The sequence below is a fragment of the Nycticebus coucang genome, chromosome 6 (assembly GCF_027406575.1).
Source record: "Nycticebus coucang isolate mNycCou1 chromosome 6, mNycCou1.pri, whole genome shotgun sequence".
Taxonomy (NCBI): Eukaryota; Metazoa; Chordata; class Mammalia; order Primates; family Lorisidae; genus Nycticebus; species Nycticebus coucang.
This window is the reverse complement of record NC_069785.1, coordinates 49,457,453-49,470,842: the sequence shown is the minus strand read 5'-3', so window position 1 is coordinate 49,470,842 and position 13,390 is coordinate 49,457,453. Positions and strand designations below refer to the sequence as shown.

The 13,390-nt window shown below is 42.8% G+C and overlaps 1 protein-coding gene across 13 annotated transcripts in view; it reads right to left on the bottom strand.

Annotated features, from left to right (window-relative positions):
• SEMA6D (semaphorin 6D) overlaps nt 1-13,390 on the bottom strand; it is a 639,731-nt gene that overhangs the window by 49,632 nt on the left and 576,709 nt on the right. For 9 of the 13 annotated variants that reach the window (XM_053594671.1, XM_053594678.1, XM_053594682.1 and 6 more), the window contains exon 1: nt 1,665-1,986. The exons of 2 other annotated variants lie outside the window; for them this stretch is intronic. The gene's annotated coding sequence lies outside the window, so the exon portion shown is untranslated. Of the gene's footprint in view, nt 1-1,664; nt 1,987-2,222; nt 2,278-2,756; nt 3,061-13,390 lie in introns of those variants that run through there. 2 more of the 13 variants (XM_053594673.1, XM_053594674.1) reach the window with 2 other exon arrangements.

Genomic DNA, 13,390 nt, shown 5'->3' with positions numbered 1-13,390 from the left:
CCTGCCTGTGGACTTTCAAACGATGGAAACAACCACATATGATGCAGGGGCCCACTTACCCCCATCACAGGTACTGGGCAGAGCCTTTTCATGCAGCAAGTGAACCCAAAGTCCCCCGGATTTCTAAGTTGCCATCACTCCAAGGACTAACATGTTTACATCAAGCCATCTTTCAAATTTATCAAGCCATCAAACCATAGGAGACATGGCCAGATGGTGCTATTAGAGAGCACCTCCCAAAATACATATATACAAAGAAGAGGGAAGAGTGCCCACAAATCCAAATCAAACTCAAGTTAACCAGCTGTCAGTGACGGAGAAGTCACAATATTCCTGGCACACTCTCCTGCATCTCAGGAATGTTCCTCAATGAAAGGTTATCTATAATCATCTTTAGTATATGAGGCCAGGTAGCAATATTCTGCAGAATGCAGTAAGAAATAGTAGCTGATTGCTAATCTGACTAAATGTGCCAATGGAAGAAAACGGTCTACTCAACAACACAGTTCTATTTGACCATCTTTCTGGGAACACATTCTACAAACCAAAACCAAAGCATAGGCAGTCACTATCAAAAACCAAACTCAGCCATGGCTGAGCTGTGGTTTATTTACTTTAAGGTGTTTGGGTTCTTGGTAATATAGACCCAAATCTCAGCACTTATCTGACAATTTCTATTTATCTAAGCCAGAATAAATGTTTGTGCAGTATCTGCCAGCTTGACAGAATCTGCCTGTCACTCAGTACATTAAACATAACTACACACAACTTAATTTCCTGAGTTAGACACCAAAGAGAGAGGGGGGATCTATTTTTTAACAGCATGAAGAAACCAGCGTCAAAACCTATTGTTTTGAAGCACTAAAAGGATAGTAAAATCCTCCCCCTGAGCGTCTGAGGCGAAATTTTCCAATACTACAAGACACCTTGAAAAATTTCCTTCAAGTATTTCTTCTGTTCCCAGGAATACAGATCAAACCAGTTTAGAAAAAAGGCTGAACGTTTCCCTAGGATTTCAGCCTTGAAATAAACAAAACAACACACATTATTGCCCCCCAATATTAAGGGGGGGAGGGCAACCTTAAAAAGCACGCATACTTTTTACTGCAGACTAAAAATTTTAGTAGTCCGAAGTTTTGGGGGGAATTTCCCTTGTCATTGCCACCCCCCAAGTAAGAGGAAACAGTCTGATCATTTTTAAGGGAACGCTGCCCCCGTTGCAGTGCACATAGGGTCCAATTACTGTTTACGAAGTCTGCAGCTCTATACTAACGATGCGCTGTCCCCTCTGTGTGAAAATTACCCAGCTGGGAGATGCTGAAACCCTGGCTACTGACTGGCCACCTCAGCACGGAAAGTTCCTCCAAGGCTGTAATTCACGCCAGCCCTTCTATTCCCTCCAGCTCCACGACATTTCCCTTTCTGCAAGTTCAGGATTTAAACCATCATCTGACAGCCATGGTCCCATGAGTCCACTGAGCTGAAATTCTTCAAACCCAGGTCTCATCCACACCTCCAAGTCCTTTCTGACCTTCCGTTTCAATCCACATGGCAGAGGAAGCTTTAAGCCCGTGCAAATTACCCAAGGTGGGCTGCTGTGTCAGTTTCTGCAGACCAGGGACACACACCAGGACTGTCAAGAAGGAAAAGAAAAGTTTCCCTACCTTCTTGGTCTCCATGTCCCTGCCAGCGGCTGCCGGCGCGAGCAGCGCGGCTCCCTCCCGGCTGCAGGAGGGCTCGCTCCGCCGGAGAGGGGGCTCATGCAAAATTGACTCTTCCTTGTTTGTTTCCATCCATAATTGATGGGGAGATGAGAGCGCAACGCGTCTCAGCTCTGAGCTCTTGCCGCCTGGCGGAGACCCTGTCCAAGACGCTTCCGTCAAGCATTTCCAGCCAGAGAACAAAGCCCGGAAAGTTGCCGGGGAGAGTGGCCTGGAGGAGAAGCCGGGCGCCCGGTGGGAGGTGGGGTGGGCGGTGGGCAGCGCTCGGCCAGCAGAGGGAGAAGAAGGGTGGGAAGCGGCCGCCCTCGAGTCTGGAGCTGGTGCTGGAGCCTGGGGGCGCGGGTGGGGGGCGGTCAAGTTACCCGAGCTCCCGCCCCTCACTAGCAGACCCGCAGGCGCGGCACCCCGGGGGACGCACTGACAGGTAGCCAGCGCCCGCGGGGGACCGCTGCGCCCCTGCTCCCGCTCGCCCTCTCCCAGCCGGGCCCAGCGCTGCCGGACCTGGACTGTCCTTGCGTCCGCGGAAGAGGCAGGGGAGCCCGAAGCCAGCTCCTTTGGCGGTGGTTCGGCTCTCTCCCACTGGCTGGAGCAGCGGTGCCCCGCGCAGAAGCAGCCCTGGCTCCCCCAGACAGTGTGCTGGGGGGCGGGGGGAGGTCGCCGAGCTGGCCCCGTCTGGTAAGAAACTTTTACTTGCTGCCCCCTCCTCCGATATTTTTCCGCGGTGGGTGCACAGTGGAGGAGGGCCTCCAAGTCCACGAGCCCCTCCCCCTAAGTCGCCAGCTTTGCCAGTTTTGACGGGTCCGCCAGACCTCTCCAGCCAAAGCTTTGCGCGTCCTTTGCACAGCAAAGCGGAAAGAGCTGCTTGCAAAAGAAATCAACTCTCCAGTGACACTGCGCACACACACACACACACACACACACACACACACACACACACACACACACACACACACGCAGCCAAACAGGCTCTCGGGATCTGGGTCCGACCCCACCCGGCGCGCAGAGCATTAGAAAATGTTAAAAAGACGGTCTTACCTCATCAGGAGTGGTTGGTTAAAAAAAAAAAAAAAGCTGTCACGCACAAGAAAAAAAAGAAAATGAAGAAAACATTAAAAAATAGATATTCCTCTGTCTCCTTAGGTTTTGGCTTCCTCGATATAATCCTGAAACTGGCCGCCACTAGCCCTTGCAGCAGCAGCAGCAGCGACAACAGCGGGACCGAGCAGGAGCAAAACAAACCGACGCAAGGCAAATGGTGTAATTCGATCCATCCCCAAGTCAATCCATCAGGCGAGCCAGAGCGGGCTCCGGCTCCCTCCACGCACTCGGCAGCTCCCGGCGCGGGTCCCACCCCCGGGCGCGGACGGCAGGAGGCGCGGGCGGCGGGGCGCGCTCACTCTCGCCCGTGCGCGGTGGCCAGCGCCGCCTGGAGGCCCCCACGCTGGCGCCGCGGCCCGCTGACCCCGCGGTGGCCTCGGCGTCCCTCCTCTCGGGCGCTCGTCTTTGCACCCTTCTCTCTCCCCACCTCTGAAAAGCTGCTCTTTCCAGCAACTCCTGGCGCCTCAGTAAACCAGCTCGCTGTGGGTGCTGTGGCCAGAGAAGCAGCCTTTTCGCGTCCCTCCCTCTTTCCCTCTTTTTCTGATTCCCTCACTGGCTTCAGAGCTTTTCTCTAGACCTCCAGGAGAGCTGCTGGCGCACTTCCGTGAAGTTCTGCCTTAGTTTTCTAATCTGAGATTTATTTTTTAAGCACATCTTTACAAACCCGCCCCCACGTTACCTCCCCCCACCCCATTTCTCTTTATAACTACTAAGCAAAACAGCTGGGAAGAAGCAATCAAACATTGCTTTATCTTTACAAAATACAGAAATTGCCTACTAAAAATCCCATTTCTACTTTGAATGAAAGCCATTCTGTACAGTATAATTTTGCAGGCTAATGAGCCGGTTTTACAGGCAAGTGTTTCGTGTAATATGTTGTGGGAGAAATGAAAATGTCCTTGAAGCGACATCATTTAAAATTGACTGTCACAAACGACAGGGGGAAAAGTCATATACTGCAGAACGAGAGGATTTTAATCCAAACTTCATTTGAGAGAACGGGCTGTGTTTTATTAATTTCCAGTTGAATTATGAATCACAGAGGGCTCTAAATGGCTAGAATGAACCATGATGCCTGTTTAAAGAAAAAAAGAAGAGAGCTTTTTCTGCCAAACTTTTAATTTTCATTTGAGTAGGGTTAATTACTGTGAAAGAGAGAAGAGGAGGGCTCAGGGAGGATTTCCTTTCCTCAATGGTCCCTGCTTTCTCCCAAAACACTAAGTTACATGTTTACATTAAGAAAAAAAAACACACCAAAACTCTTGTTTCTGGAACTTGCACTGACAGTCTTAAAAATGAACTTTAAAAAGACACCCCCAGGAACTACCGCAGGACTCATCCGGAGAACCGTTTCCTCACTAGTTCACACTTTGTATCCAAAAGGAAGAAGGGGAGGGGAAGAGTCTTTTAAAATATAAACCCCCTTCCTGCTGTTCTTCCTATTACAAGAAAAGAGTAGGGGGCGGAAAGAACAGCTTTAGCAACACAGCTCTGTGATTTTTTTCCTGTTGTTTTAAGTCTTTTGTTGGCTAGCTAGCTGGTGTTTTCTGGTTGTGCTGGGCTCTGACATCATTGCAAGTTACTTGGCAGTCAGGGCCCTTCTCCAGCCAACTTCTGACCCAGAAAGCTGTGCCTGTTTCCTGGCATCCAGCTATTCCGTATTTTCTCCATCAAGGGAGCAAGCCCTGCTTCAGACAGAAGATACTGTGCTCTGCATGAAGATTGCAAAGGGGTAGTCTCTGGCTCCAACAAAAATCAAATGGCCACCCACCTGGCGACTGAGCTTTGAGTTGTCATGTGTTTGCAGTAGCAGCCAAGAGGGAAAAGTTCATTTCTCTGGATTCTTAAATTCTTGGCTGAAATTTCACAATGGCCAACCTTCCCAGTGAAACCTGGAGAGCACACTTCTAACCTATATTGAGTTCTTGAGTCCAGGAATCAAAAATCTTTTAGGTTGCAAAAGGCGAAACCATGGATTAGGCATGCTTTCAGCTTAAATATCAGTCAAAACCTCAGAGTCAATCTCTAGACAATCTTTTTTTTTTTTTTGTGGTATTTGGCTGGGGCTAGGTTTGAACCCGCCACCTCCGGCATATGGGACTGGCGCCCTACTCCTTGAGCCACAGGCTGCCCCAATCTCTGTATTTGGTGTGCAGGGGGAACAGAAAGAGGGAGGCAATTCCTTGGCATGGAAAGAATGGTATCCTTTACCTTTTGGTCAAGATCAAAATATTACTCTAAAGGATTTATTATTTCCCTGGTTCCAAGAATCCTGGTAGTCAAGAAAATAACGCTCTACTTGGATTTTAATGGAAAAGAGGTCCAAGGAAATTTCTCACTTGCTATTCAGTTACTAACTGGTGTGGTTTATTGACATTTGGTTTTATCAGTTGATTTGGCACACTTTTAACCTTTCACCGGTGTTTACTTCTCCAACCCAACGGCCCCCTTCTTGCTACCTTATTCTCTAGGTACAGACCCTGGCCAGATACTTCCAGTCCCCCCTGTGCCACACTGTTGAACGGTGTCTCAGCTTTCTGGGTTCTCTTTCCTCACACTGGCTTGTAGCTTAATTTCTGCTTTTCTTGACTTTTAACAAAAAAAATTATTAAAGTTTCAAAACTTCTGTCATCCAACCAGCCCCTACCGCGGGGGTAAGTGACCCTCTTCTGTGATCACTTGTGTAATTTACCAAACTGAAGGGCAGTTATTTAGGATGTCTCCCCCACTGTCACTTCTTAACAAGGATCTTGTCTGATCTACCTGGACAGCTCCAGTGCCTGGCATTTAAGGGACACTCACTAAATACTTGTTTAAAAGATCTGATAATGGAACCTACAACTTTCTCACACTCTCTGACATGCCAAACAGAGTACAGTTACTCTACAATCAATGTCCCTAGGGCTCAGCATAGGACTGGCACAAGAACGTGCATTTGTTAAATGAGTGAGTGAACCAATGGAGATATCTGGCTGTTTTCACACCCAGAAAAAGAATTGAAAGGGTTCAAGCTCTTCACCTGGCTAGGGATCATGCTTTAATATTCTTTCCATATATTTCCCATCAGTGATAACTAGTAACTTTACAATCTAATTTTCAGCATAAAAGCCATCTGAAAGTCATAGGAAATCTGTGTGTAATTGCCAATAAAAATTCCTCAATTATCAGGAAGTACAACCCCTTAACCATTACAGTTATTAAACAAAACATTAGTGCTTAATGTGCAACCCAAACTCTGTTCTAAGCATTTTACAAAATTAATTTGCAATGCAACAAGGTAAGAACAATTATCCTCATCATTATATAGATGAGGAAACTGAGGCTTAGAGAATTTAACTGACTTTCCTAATAATATCACAGAAGTAGTAACTAAGTGGGATTTGAATCCTGCTTCTTAATTAGTTGAAATAGTTCAGGCGGTGCCTGTGCCTCAGTGGGTAGGGCACCAGCCACATATACGGAGGGTGGCGGCTTCCAACCCAGCCCCGGCCAGCTAAAACAGCAGCGGCAACTGCAACAAAAAATAGCTGCCTGTAGTCCCAGCTACTCCGGAGGCTGAGGCAAGAGAATCGCTTAAGCCCAAGAGTTGGAGGTTGCCGTGAGCTGTGACGCTACAGCACTCTACTGAGGGTGACAGAGTGAGACTTTGTCTCAAAAAAAAAAAGTTCATGGTGAGGCCATAGTTAATAGTGAAGTTTCTGGAATACATCTTAGACAGTCTGAATTCAAATCCAGGCTCCACCTCTGACTAAACTTGTGATTTGGGATAATTCGATTAATTACACCAGCGATCAACCTGTGGGTCGCGATCCCTTTGTATCAATGAAAATACATCCTGCATATCAGACATTTACATTACGATCCATAACAGTAGCAAAATTACAGTTATGAAGTAGCAACGAAAATAATTTTATGGTTGGGGGTCACAACATGAGGAACTGTATTAAAGGGTCGAGGCATTAGGAAGGTTGAGACCCACTGAACTACACTGTGCTTCAATCTTCTCATCTGTTAAATTGGGATGATACTGATACTTCAGATGGATTTTAGGAAGGCTGAATGAGATACTATATATAACATGTTTAGCAGTGTACTTGGAACAAAGCTGGCATTGAATAAATATTAGACAATGTTTTTTTCTAAATACTTTGAAGGCAGTGCAATCTTAGAATCCTGCAGAATTGGATTAGAAACTTAATCTAAACTCACACATGATGTATAGGGCAAAAGTACGTGGTACATAATAGGTTTGCAATAGTACATGGTACATAACAGGTTTGCAATAAATTTTTGTTCTATCTCTTTCATGTCCTTCTCTGTGTAGATGCCTGTTGATTCAGATATATACACTACTCACTATCCAGTTAATGTGAAATGCATTTTAAAGAATTTTAATGAATAATATAGTTTAGGATGTAGAATTTCATGTTTCAAAATAAAAAGATAGAGGTATTGAAATTTTAAAGGTACCTGCAGTTTCTGTGATGACTTTAATTTGGAACGCATATATAGTATTCCTTGCGTTCGCACATTATAGAAAGTGCTTTTGTGGCAAGGGATTGCTTTCCAAACTAATCTAAGCTCTCCATGACATGATAAATCATTAATAATACAGACGAAATATCAGCATCTGCATAGGCACAGCTGGCCTCCTTTTGTCAACAGTCTGCATATGAAAGTGACTCTGCCAAGATATTTCACTTTAATGAAAAATATTTATCATGGTAAATCTTAAACCTCAAGATTCTACTGACATAATTCATTTCTACTATTATGTACTATGATAGTATTTTGCCATAGCTGCGCTTATGTTTGGAATGATAAAAATGTGCTTTTAAAAGTCATTTTGATTACTCTGCCTCAATATGAATAATTTTGGCTGTACACTGTGTATAAAGGGAATGCCCTGTGCATTTATGGAGACAATAACTCAGTTACTTAATTTTACTAATAACTTAGCAGGTGCCACTATGTGGAAGGACAGTGAGGACTCAAGCCAAATAAAAATAATAATAACATATTATTATTTCCATTGGAAAGATGAACAGCAAACAGCCTTCGATAATATTTGCTATTTTGCAAACCGACCAGAGATATGAAGGCAATCATCATTTTATCAAAGATCATCTGAACAAACAGAAGCGAAATAAACTTTTTGAAGGGAAGATCATACAAAAAGCCAGTAACTCAGTCACTTATTGGGCTTTGCTTATATGCTTTAGAAAGGAATACTCTTGAGATATTGAAATGCCATCTTAGATCCGGTAAAAAGGAAGCTGTGTCTCTAAATTCCTGACAGACTTTTCTCCACAAATTTATGGTAACCAGGTCTCTGACCTTGAGGAATTGGGGATGAATAATATCTATTAAATGTTAGAATGTCTTACAGGAGAAAGATAATGAAAATCAAAGATGAGAATTAAGATAGTTGATTTAAAATACATATACATACATATATTATATATATATATGTATACACATAGGTACTTTTTAAAATTGGTTTTTAAAAGCAAACCTCTTTACCTAATCTTATTTTCTTGCTTCAGCCAACATTAAAACTTAAATCAATAAAAGGAGAAAGAACTAATTGGATATCTTTTATTATTAAACATCCCAGATTTTGGCCAAATAGAATAGAATCACTTAATTCTCATCATAGCTCTTAGAGACAGACATTATTATGAACATTATGAACAAAGAACCCAGGCTTGGTTAAGTTAACTGTCTTGCCAGGGTTTTTCAGTCTAGTAAGTAGGGGAGCCTAGATTCTAATCCCTTTGGCTCTCAAGCCTATTTTTCTTCCTAGTATGTCACGCTATGAGAAACAAAAACCACAAGTTACAAAAAATATGTCTCGGATAACACAGGAAATAAAAACATTCAAAAACTCATAATCACTGGCACTTTGGGAGGCTGAGGCTGGTGAATTGCTTGAACTCAGGAGTTCAAGACCAGCCTGAGAATTTGTACCAGAATGTTTATTGCAGCCCAATTCATAATTGCTAAGTCATGGAAAAGCCCAAGTGCCCATCGATCCACGAATGGATTAATAAATTGTGGTATATGTACACCATGGAATATTATGTAGCCTTAAAGAAAGATGGAGACTTTACCTCTTTCATGTTTACATGGATGGAGCTGGAGCATATTCTTCTTAGTAAAGTATCTCAAGAATGGAAGAAAAAGTATCCAATGTACTCAGCCCTACTATGAAACTAATTTATGGCTTTCACATGAAAGCTATAACCCAGTGATAGCCTAAGAATAGGGGGAAGGGGGAAATGGAGGGGAGGGAGGGGGAGGTGGGCAGAGAGAGGGCGATTGGTGGGATTATGTGGTGTATCTTACAAGGGTATATGTGAAACTTAGTAAATGTATAATGTAAATGTCTTAGCACAATAACTAAGAAAATGCCAGGAAGGCTATGTTGAACAGTGTGATGAAAATGTGTGAAACGGTCTATAAAACCAGTGTATGGTGCCCCATGATCGCATTAATGTACACAGCTATGATTTAATAAAAAAAAAAAAAAGACCAGCCTGAGCAAGAGTGAGACTCTGTCTCTACTAAAAATATGTAGGAAAAATTAGCCAGGCATCTAAGGCAAGAGGATCACTTGAGCCCAAGAGTGTGAGGTTGCTGTGAGCTATCGTGATGCCAGGCACTCTACCCAAAGCATCAGAGTGAGACTCTGTCTCAGAAAAAATAAGTAAATAAACTAACTAAACAAATAAAAACTCACAGAATATTCAAAGCTAGGTTACAAATGTGTGTTTCAATTTCTATTACTTTTGATAGATTTTACTTGTCACATAAAATCTAGTGTCAGGATCCCTGGGATGGGACTTAGAGCATAGTTTAAACCACTGTGCATTAATACATGTATGCATTCTATTATCCAAATAACTGCCTGAATCATTCGCAAAAATAGTAAGAAAAAAGACCTGTTTAACACCACGCAAATTTGTATTAAAATAAACCTCACTTGATAAGCAACCAATGTTTCAATTAATAGTTAGGAACCACACTCTTCCCCACCTTCCCCCAAATCTTAATCTCTGAATGGTCTATACTTCTGTGCCTTACAAATACAGAAAGAAGATTCATCCTCAGAAAACACTAGTGCCATCTTCTAGTTAACAAAAAGAGAATAGAATTGTAGGTAATTTCCATCTTGCCAAATAAAGTCACTCAATGGGTGATAATCTTTTCTTTCCTGTTTGCCTTCTCCGATAGGATGCTTACTATTATGGACATTTTATTAACACTGACTATATTGGAATTATTAAAAAATTACACTGCTAATATGCAAGAAAGTGAAGGGGAATTTTTTTTTTTTTGAGGGGCCAGAAAGAAGTTGACATCCTGGGATAAAGATCAAGAGCAAACATTATTTGGGTTCAGCTGCAACAATAGGGTTGTCTGAAATCCCAAATGCCCTAGTAAATTGTGATGACACAAACATGTGGGGAGATATATTTGGCTAACAAACATTTAACTCTGGGTCTCTGAAAGAATAACACCACGTCAGCAAAGACACAAATGAGGTGACAGCAGGTGCCATCTCTACACTTGTTCTAGTTAAAGGGGTTTCATTTATGTCCTAGAAGGAGCCTTCGGTTCCACAACACATTCTCCCCAAATTCTACTCATTCCCAAATCCCTTCAAACTCTACCATCAGTTGCCAGTCAGTAAGGCCCACACATTTCTGTAGCAAACTTTCTTAGTAGGTTGGCCCTGGCAACCAAGTTAGATTTACACATTATCCAATGCACTTGACTGTTAGTCTAGGAGCTCCTTGGTGGCTGTCTTCTAGAAACTTGAACTGTGATGTGTGCTGAAAAGATCACTTCAAACTTAGAGTTTCATGGAAAGTCTAAGATAGCAGGCTAATAGAATTTGCCATTGCCTGAATTCGTGTTTCAGTTATACACTAAAGAACAAAACAAAACAAAACAAAAAACTATTTGGATGAGAGCTTTTCTGGGAACTCCAGAAAGATCCAGGACTGTTTAGAAGTTTTTATTTATTTATTTTTTTTACGGTATCACACGTCCATTAAATTAGAATATTTCCACATTATAGTTGTATTCAGTGGGTGATTTTTCAAATCTCATTGCGTCTGTATCCACACACATGTTCTGTGTGTATACGTATTTTTCTTCCAAAAGTTCTTGTTTAAAGGCCTTATGAGTTCTTTGGCCAATATTAGAATCTTTGGAATTGTGCTCATAAACTACCCCAGTATGTTCTAAATTTTTCAGTTATAATTACAAAGTAAACAGATTCATTTTTCATCACAAATTTTAATTAAGAACTCCAGTTATGCAATTATTTGCTAATGAATAATACCTACTCAGTATGAAGGCATACCATTAAATATGTTTACTCAAAAATATGTTTTCCAAAGACGGTTTCCATGAGTCAGTCTCCCATGTGTAAGCCATCAACCTCAGTAATTGTCATATAAAATAAGAGGGAAATGATTACCTTCTGTATCATTGAGATAGGTGGGGATTCAGGAGACAAAGATAGTTTACAATTGATGGAAATAAATAAACTTAATATTAAAGGCTAATCAACCATGATTTCAGCTTCTCATAAATATTAAGCTGCTGAATCCTGTAATTTATTTTTGCTCAGATCATTTGGCTGGGCTCTCCAATTAACCATTCTTTGGCTAGGCTTTTGCCTATAAAAGGGAGTGAGTAGTAGAGATACTCATTTGCTCAACATTTACTCATTGTGTTTTGAAAAAAATACCCCAGTCTGAGCTACTTATTACTTAAATATGCTTTTTGTTCCCATGTAGTAAGGGAACAATCAATTTGCTTGCTTTTGATTTTTTTGCAAGCTTTTATGTTGAACAGACAATATAAAAAAACAAACTAATAAGCAATCCATTTTTGAAATCAGGTAAGTGCATATCCTGTAGAAGGAGGGATATTTCCGGAAACTGGAAACAGAGTTTGCCCTTTCTAGTTAAAACACTAATAAACAAGGGCTGCGATTTCTGCAGGTGACTACCTAAGCCACAGTGAGTTCCATGGGAAAAGGGGGGCCTCTCAAATCAAATCAGAGCATTATAAACTCTTATCAAGGTGACAAGGATATATCCCCAGAATAAGACTGTAACTAAAGTAGAAGGGGGCGGGTCATTCACTCATTCATTCCTGCATGCATTCATTTTACCATTTGTTATTAATAGCAGCAATCTGCTTTGTGTAAAGCACTGTGCAGAGATAAATGAGAAATACCTTGCATTTAGACAGCAACTTAAAATTTCAAAAGCAGTTTTATCATTCAGATCCTGGCAGGGAACAGATGGCACACTCATCTTGGATAATTTGAGGAGTCTTTACTAAAAAGGACTGTTTATTAAGGAGTGGGTGGGGTGCAGGGAGACCATAAGGGCCAGATATGGGGCCTTACTGCCCCCAGGTCCTAAGAAGCCACAGGAGAGAGCTAATTGCTCCACCACAACCTGGGGACATGAGGCCGGTGCGTGTGGCTCAGTCGGTAAGGCGCGGGCCCCATATACCCAGGGTGGAGGGTTCAAACCCGGCCCCCGGCCAAACTGCAACCAAAAAATAGCTGGGCGTTGTGGCGGGCGCCTGTAGTCCCAGCTACTGGGGAGGCTGAGGCAAGAGAATCGCTTAAGCCCAGGAGTTGGAGGTTGCTGTGAGCTGTGTGACGCCACGGCACTCTACCGAGGGCTATAAAGTGAGACTCTGTCTCTACAAAAAAAAAAAAACAAAAAAACCCTGGGGACATGGAGATTATGTAGGGAGGACTCCCTGGCAGAATTTGTGACCTTCAGCGAAAAGACTCTGCCATCCTGAAGTGACACGTGGAAATAAGTATTACCACCCACTCTCTTTCCTCTCTCTGATGCCCTGATGGCTCCTCAGTGGTTCAACCTCCCTGAAAGCTAAGGGCAAGGAGGCCTGGCAGAGGTCACCACAAGGGGAGCAAGGAGAAAAAAGACTAAGAGTGGATCTGATGGAGCAAATCAACTATTTAATTTTATTCTGATGCTTACAGAAAACTATACGTAGTAGGGATCCTCCTTGTGCAAATGAGAAAACTGAAACCAGAAGATTTGCTTGTGATAACCCAGTTCCACAGCAGAGCCAGACCTTGAACCTAGGCCTTCTTAATTTAAGTCTGGTACTTACCACACTGTGTCAATATTCTCTGCTCTTTGGACTTCCTTCTTACATTTTATCTCACCATGTAACTTTATTAACATGTTTTATCACTTACTGGACTGAGCTCCCTGAGAGAGGAAACTAGGTCTTTGGGTCATTACTGTCTAGAACAGTGGCTGGGACAGTACTCCTGGAGGAGAGTTCTGATGGAGAGTAAGGAGTGAGAGAGTGTGCCACCTGACTGAAAAGACCGATGTGCAGGGAGTTAATGGCACGGGCAGAAGGCTGTAACTACTAAAACCAGGGGTGGAGGGTTGTAGCTGTGTAGGCCAAGGGGCAATCAATTGTAGGCCTCATGACATGGATCCCCTGAGTGAATCAAGCACATTGAAGGACAAGAGCCCACAAGGAGAGACTCT